At 36.3% G+C, this 6519-nt stretch overlaps 1 pseudogene; it reads left to right on the top strand.

Moving 5' to 3' along the window:
* The first annotated feature begins 309 nt into the window (after positions 1-309).
* LOC121099909 lies at positions 310-402 on the top strand (annotated as a pseudogene).
* Positions 403-6519: the final 6117 nt, after the last annotated feature.

Below are 6519 nucleotides of genomic sequence, written 5' to 3'. Positions count from 1 at the left end.
AGAAAAAAGAGAAAGAGAGTATCCTAGAACTATAGGAGAACATTAAAAAGTGTAACACATCAGAATGAAAAATTAGAAAAATATTTGAAATTTTAAATTAGCTGAGAAATTTGCAAACCAAATGACAAGCATCAAACCACAGAGCAAGAGAGCTAAAAGAATGTCAACATCATAAATACAAGCAAAAAAATAAGCATCCACATCTAGGCAAATCATATTGGCAATGCTGAAACCCAAAGAGAAACAGAAAATCCTGAAGGAAAAGGCCAGGGTGAGGGAAAACACAACCAACAAAGAAACAAGTAGGGTTTGCTTCAGCAGCACATATACTACAATTTGAATGATACAGAGATTAGCATGGCCCCTACACAAGGATGATGTGCAAATGTGTTTTATATCTTTTCAACAGATGATTAAAAAAGAAATCACATTTTTCAGAAACCTCACCAGCAAAAAGAAAGAGTGAAATATTTAAAAGAAAAACCCACCAACCTAGATTTCTAGAGCCAGTGAAATGATTCTTCAAATTTAAGAGAATAAAGAATTTCTAAAGCAAACAAAAATAGAAGAGAGGCATTCTCAGCAGACCTGTTCCACAGAAAATGTTGCAAAATATTCACACACAGGGAAAATCAAATAGATCAGAAATTTGTATCTACATGAAGAAAAGAGGAGCTTTCATCAATAAATAAAGGAATGAATAGACAAACTTTTGTTTTATTTCCAAATTAGCTTAAAACTTGTTACCTACATAAATATAGTCAACTGATCTTTGACAAAAGAGCAAAAGTAAGCTGGAATAACTAAATATCTACATGCCAAAAAATAAACAAAAAGGAATCTAGACACAGACCTCACTTCCTTCACAAATATCAAAATATGTAACCGATCTAAATATAAAACACAAACTAAAATTCCTAGAAGGTAACATAGAAGAAAACCTACATGACCATGAGTATGGCATGGTTTTTTTTTAATATAATACCAAAGGCACAATCTATGAAAGAAATAATTGGTAAGCTAGACTTTATTAAACATTTCTACTCTTGTAAAGATGTTAAGTGAATGAAAAGACAAGCCACAGAGTGGGAGAAAATATTTGCAAAAGACACACTTGATAAAGGACTGCTTTCCAAAATATACAAATTACTTTTAAAAGTCAAAATAAGGGTACCTGGGTGGCTCAGTCAGTTAAGTAGCTGCCTTCAGCTCAGGTCATGATCCTGGGGTCTGGGGATCCAGTCCCGCATCGGGCTCTCTGCTCAGTGGGGAGCAGGGAAGATCCTGCTTCTCCCTCTGCCTGCTGCTCCACCTGCTTGTACTCTCTACCTCTCTGTCAAATAAATAAATAAAATCTTTTTTAAAAAAGTCAAAATAATAGGGGCACCTGGGTGGCTCATTTCGTTAAGCACCTGACTCTTGATTTCAGCTCAGGTCATGATCTTAGGGTCATGGGATTGAGCCCTAAATATGGATCTGCACTGAGTTGAGGGTCTGCTTGAGATTCTCTCTCTCCTTCTGCCCCCCACCACTCTCTTTCTAAGAATAAATAAATCCTTTAAAAAAAAGTCAAAATAAGGAAACAAACAAAACTCAATTTAAAAAGACCTTAACAAACACATCACCACAGAAGACATATGCATCTACAAAATAATTTCCACCATTTCAACAAATGGTGTTGGAACTTGATGTCCACAGACATAGACCGCAAACATTAAATCAAAATGAATCCCAGACCTCAATCTAAAACTCAAAAACTCCTATAAGATAACACAGAAAATCTAGGTGACCTTTAATCATGGCAATTCTAGACTTTTTGGAGATAATGCCAAAGGCACATTACATAAAATACATAATTGATAAACTAGACTTTATGAAAATTTAAAAATTTTCAGAACACACATCTGATAAAGGACTGTTTTCCAAATTATGAAAAAACTCTTCAAACTCAGCAACAAAAGCAAAGTAGGTGAGAAGATGGCAGAGTAGGAGGATCCTAGGCTTACCTCGCTTGCCCCATGGTTACACTGAGGCAACAGCTACATGTATTGCAACTAAATGGGAAAACACATAGATGGGAAGAGTAGATCTTCCACAGCTAGTCATAGAGTGAAGGCCATATAGAAAAGGGTAGGAGTAGCAAAGATGTGAAATGGAACCAAAGCTCCAGCATGAATGAACTACAAATGGGAGGGACATCACAAGCAGAGGGGTGAGGTGGTCCAACATCACACATGGCTCTGGAGACCTGCACTGGGAGGACAAGTCCCCATAATGTCTGGCTTTGAAAAATCAATGGGATTTAAGTCCTGATTTTTAAAGCTCCTGGAGTTAAGAACCAACGAACTAAAATACTTGCTCTGAGACAGCACAGAAGCAGCAGTCTGAAAAGTGCCAGGAATCTATGTGAAGGATATCCATTAATTTTAGGACATGTGCCAGGGGGGCAAGGATCTACAGAAAATTTTTTCAGGAACAAAAGCAATGGGAGGTACCAATATTTGTGCCCTCCCCCAGACTAAATAGCTGAATGCTTGCAGGAGCCAATTCTAATTTTCTCCTATCTTGTTAGCACCCCTTGTCATGCCCTGGCATTACCCTTTGGTTCCACCCTACCCATTTTGGCAGACATCCCCCCAAAGGACTCCTATCCCACTATACCCTGTAGGCAGCCATGGTTAGGACTGGCAACATTCCAAAGAGACTGCTGCAATTCCTGTAGCTGGCCCTCATAGCTGGCTATTCAGGGAACAAGTCCTGCCCTATGATGTTCCTGTAGCTGTCACAGTGGCTTATTGCAGACAGCCAAGCTGAGGGCTAGCCCTGCCCATCAGTGAGCCCACAACAGCTATAACCAAGACTCTCAACAGCCCATAGAGCAAAACCTGCCCAGTGCCCCTTCTGCTGGCAAAGTGGGTCATTGCAGCTAGCTGGACTGAAGGGCAACTCACCAGTGTGCCCACAGCAATCATAGCTCAGCCACAATAGAAGACTGCATGTAGCCCCCAGAGAAGTCACCCCTGGAGCACCTGGTTCTACTGACAAGGGGAATTATGCTACAGGACATCACAAGATCTCTTCTACAGAAGGCTACTTTATGAATTTCAAGACCAGAATGTATATCTGACTTAATACGTAGAAATAGACAAAACGAGGTGACAGAGGAATATGTCCCAAATGAAAGGCAGGAAAATAATCACAGAAAAAAGTTAAATGAAATGGAGATAAGCATTATGCCTGATAAAGGGTTCAACGTAATGGTCAAAAAGATATTCAGAGGACAAGAGAGAGTGAATGCACTCAGTGAAAACTTAGAAACTATAACAAAGAGAGTTGAAGGAGACAACAAGGAAAAAGAGAGACTAGAGGGATTCAACACCAGATTAGAGGATGCAGAAGAATGATCAGGAAGACAGGGTAACAGAAAAAAGCTGAATATCAATTATCAAAAAAGAATATGTTGAGGGACCTCTGCAATATCACTAAGCATTCTAACATTTGCATTATAGGGATCTCAGAAGGAGAAGAGGGAGAAAAGAGGGCAGAAACCTTATTTGAATAAATAATAGCTAGAAAGCTCCTTAATCTGGGGGGAGAAATATACTCAGGTCCAGGAATTACAGATAGCCTCAAACAAAATGAACCCAAAGTGATTGCTACCAAGATACGTAATAGTTTACTTTGCAGGCCAGAATAGAGTGGCATGATATATAAAAATTGCTGAGAGGAGGAAAAAAAACAAAAAAACAAAACAAAAAATAAGACTAACCTACCTGGCAAAGATTATCATTCACAACTGAAGAAGAGATAGTTTCTCAGACAAAAGTTAATGAAGTTCAACACCACTAAACCAGCCTTACAACAAATGTTAAAAAGGCTTCTTTAGGTGGAAAAAAAGACCATAACTAGAAGAAAATTGTGAAAAGAGAAAATTCCACTGCTAAAGGTAAACATATATTAAAGGTGTAGATTTATTACTTATAAAGCCACTATATATGTTGACACAAAAGTAGTAAAATCAATTATAACTATAAACATTAGTCAAGGGATATATAGAATAAAAAGGTATAAAATATGAATGTGTTTGAACCTTAGTGACTACAACTTAATATAGAGTGCTATAGGCATAGGGTGTTAAAAGTGAACCCCATGGTAACCACAAATCAAAAACCTATAATAGATACATGAAAAACCAAGGAACATCTGAAAGGAACATCTGAAAATATTACACTAATATTACTAATATTACACTGTATGCTAACTGAAATTTAAATAAAGACAAAATAATTAAAATGTGAACAAGTACATACCTATCAATAATTATTTTAAATGTAAATGGACTAAATATTCAATTAAAAGACATACAGTGACATGAATAAAAAACAAGATCATCTATATACTGGTTCCAAGAACTCACTTCAGACCTAAAGCTAAAGTGGAGAATGGAAAAGAGTATGTGCAAATGGAAGCCTTAAATGATGGTAGATAGATGCTATCCATCCAGGATAGCAATACTTAGACAAAATAGACTTTAAAACATACTATCATTTTGTAAAGGGCATTATATAAAGACAAAGGGACTAATCCAACAAGATGATACAAATACATCTATGCACCCAATTTAGAAGCATCCGAATACATAAACATTAACAGACATAAAGGGAGAAATTGACAATAATACAATGGTAGGGGCATTAACACCACACTTAGATCAATGGATATATCATACAGAGTGACACACTAGACCATATGGCATTTACAGATATGTACAGAACATTAAATCCAACATCAGCAGAATACACATTATTTTTGAGTGCACATGAAACATTATCCAGTATAGATCATATGTTAGGCCACAACACAAGCCTGAACAAATTTAAGAAGATCAAAATCCTATCAAGCATCTCTTTTTACAATATTATGAAGCCAAAAAATATTTACAAGAACAAACAAAAACAAAAAACCTGGGAAAAACCACAAACATGTGGAAGCTAAACAACATGCTCCTAAATAGGCACTGGTTCAAAGAAGAAATCAAAAAGAAAAATATTTGGAGATAAAAAGAAAATGGAAACAGAATGGTCTAAAATCTCTGGGATGCAGAAAAGCAGTTCTAAGAGAAAAATTTATAGCTATACAGAGGTACCTTAAGAAAAAAGAGAAATCTCAAAACTTCTAACCTTACACCTAAAGAAACAAGGGGACAAAAAAAAAAAAAAAAAAAAAAAAACAAACTAAGCCCAAAATTAGTAGAAGAAACTAATAAATATCTGAATGGAAATAAATACAGACCAAAAAAAAAAAAATCATTTAAACCAAAAGCTGCTTCTATTAAAGGATAAAATTGATAAACCTTTGGCTAGACTAATCAATAAAAAAAGAGGAAGGGGCAACCATAAGAGATGCTGAACTTTAGGAAACAAACTGAGGGTTGCTGAAGGGGTGGTGGGTGTGGGAATGGGGTAATTGGGTGTTGGGCATTAAGGAGAGCACTTGATGTAAAGAGCACTGGCTGTTATGTGCAACTGATGAATCACTAAATTCTACCTCTGAAACTAATTTTTTAAAAAAGGTCAAATGATAAAGTAAAAATGAAAGAAGAGAAATACCACCAACACAGACAGACATAAGAGAATACAATGAAAATTTCATGCCAATAAATATCTAGATACAATCTTTTAAACTTGAAAGAAATAAGGCTCAATCAAAAGAATAGAAAAATCTAAAATGCAGTTTTTATATTCTCACCTCAAGAAGCTGGAGCTGGAACAGAAGAACAGGCCTAACCCACACACGAGAAAGCAGTTGATTAAGATTAGAGCAGAGATCAATGAATTAGAAACCAGGAACACAGTAGAGCAGATCAACAGAACTAGAAGCTGGTTCTTTGAAAGAATAAATAAGATCGATAAGCCACTGGCAAGACTTATTCAAAAGAATAGAGAAAGGACCCAAATTAATAAAATTATGAATGAAAAGGGAGAGGTCATAACCAACACCAATGAAATAGGAAGGATCATTAGAAACTTTTATCAACAGCTTTATGCCAATAAATTAAACAACCTGGAAGAAATGGATGCCTTCCTGGAAACCTATAAACCACCAAGACTGAAACAGGAAGAAATTGATTTTTTAAACAGACTGATTAATTATGAAGAGATTGAAACAGTGATCAAAAACCTCCCCAAAAAACAAGAGTCCAGGGCCTGATAGATTCCCAGGGGAATTCTACCAAACATTCAAAGAAGAAATGATACCTATTCTCCTGAAGCTGTTTCAAAAAATAAAAACAGAAGGAAAACTACCAAACTCATTCTATGAGGCCAATCTTACCTTGATCCCCAAACCAGGCAAAGACTCCATCAAAAAGGAGAATTACAGACCGATATCCCTGATGAATATGGATGCCAAAATTCTCAACAAGATCCTAGCTAATAGGATCCAACAGTACATTAAAAGGGTTATCCATCACGACCAAGTGGGATTCATACCTGGGATGCAAGGGTGGTTCAACATCCG

This window comes from Ursus maritimus, unplaced genomic scaffold (assembly GCF_017311325.1).
Source record: "Ursus maritimus isolate PB19 unplaced genomic scaffold, ASM1731132v1 scaffold_1, whole genome shotgun sequence".
Taxonomy (NCBI): Eukaryota; Metazoa; Chordata; class Mammalia; order Carnivora; family Ursidae; genus Ursus; species Ursus maritimus.
The sequence above is the reverse complement of the archived record's forward strand: the minus strand, read 5'-3'. Positions and strand labels throughout refer to the sequence as shown.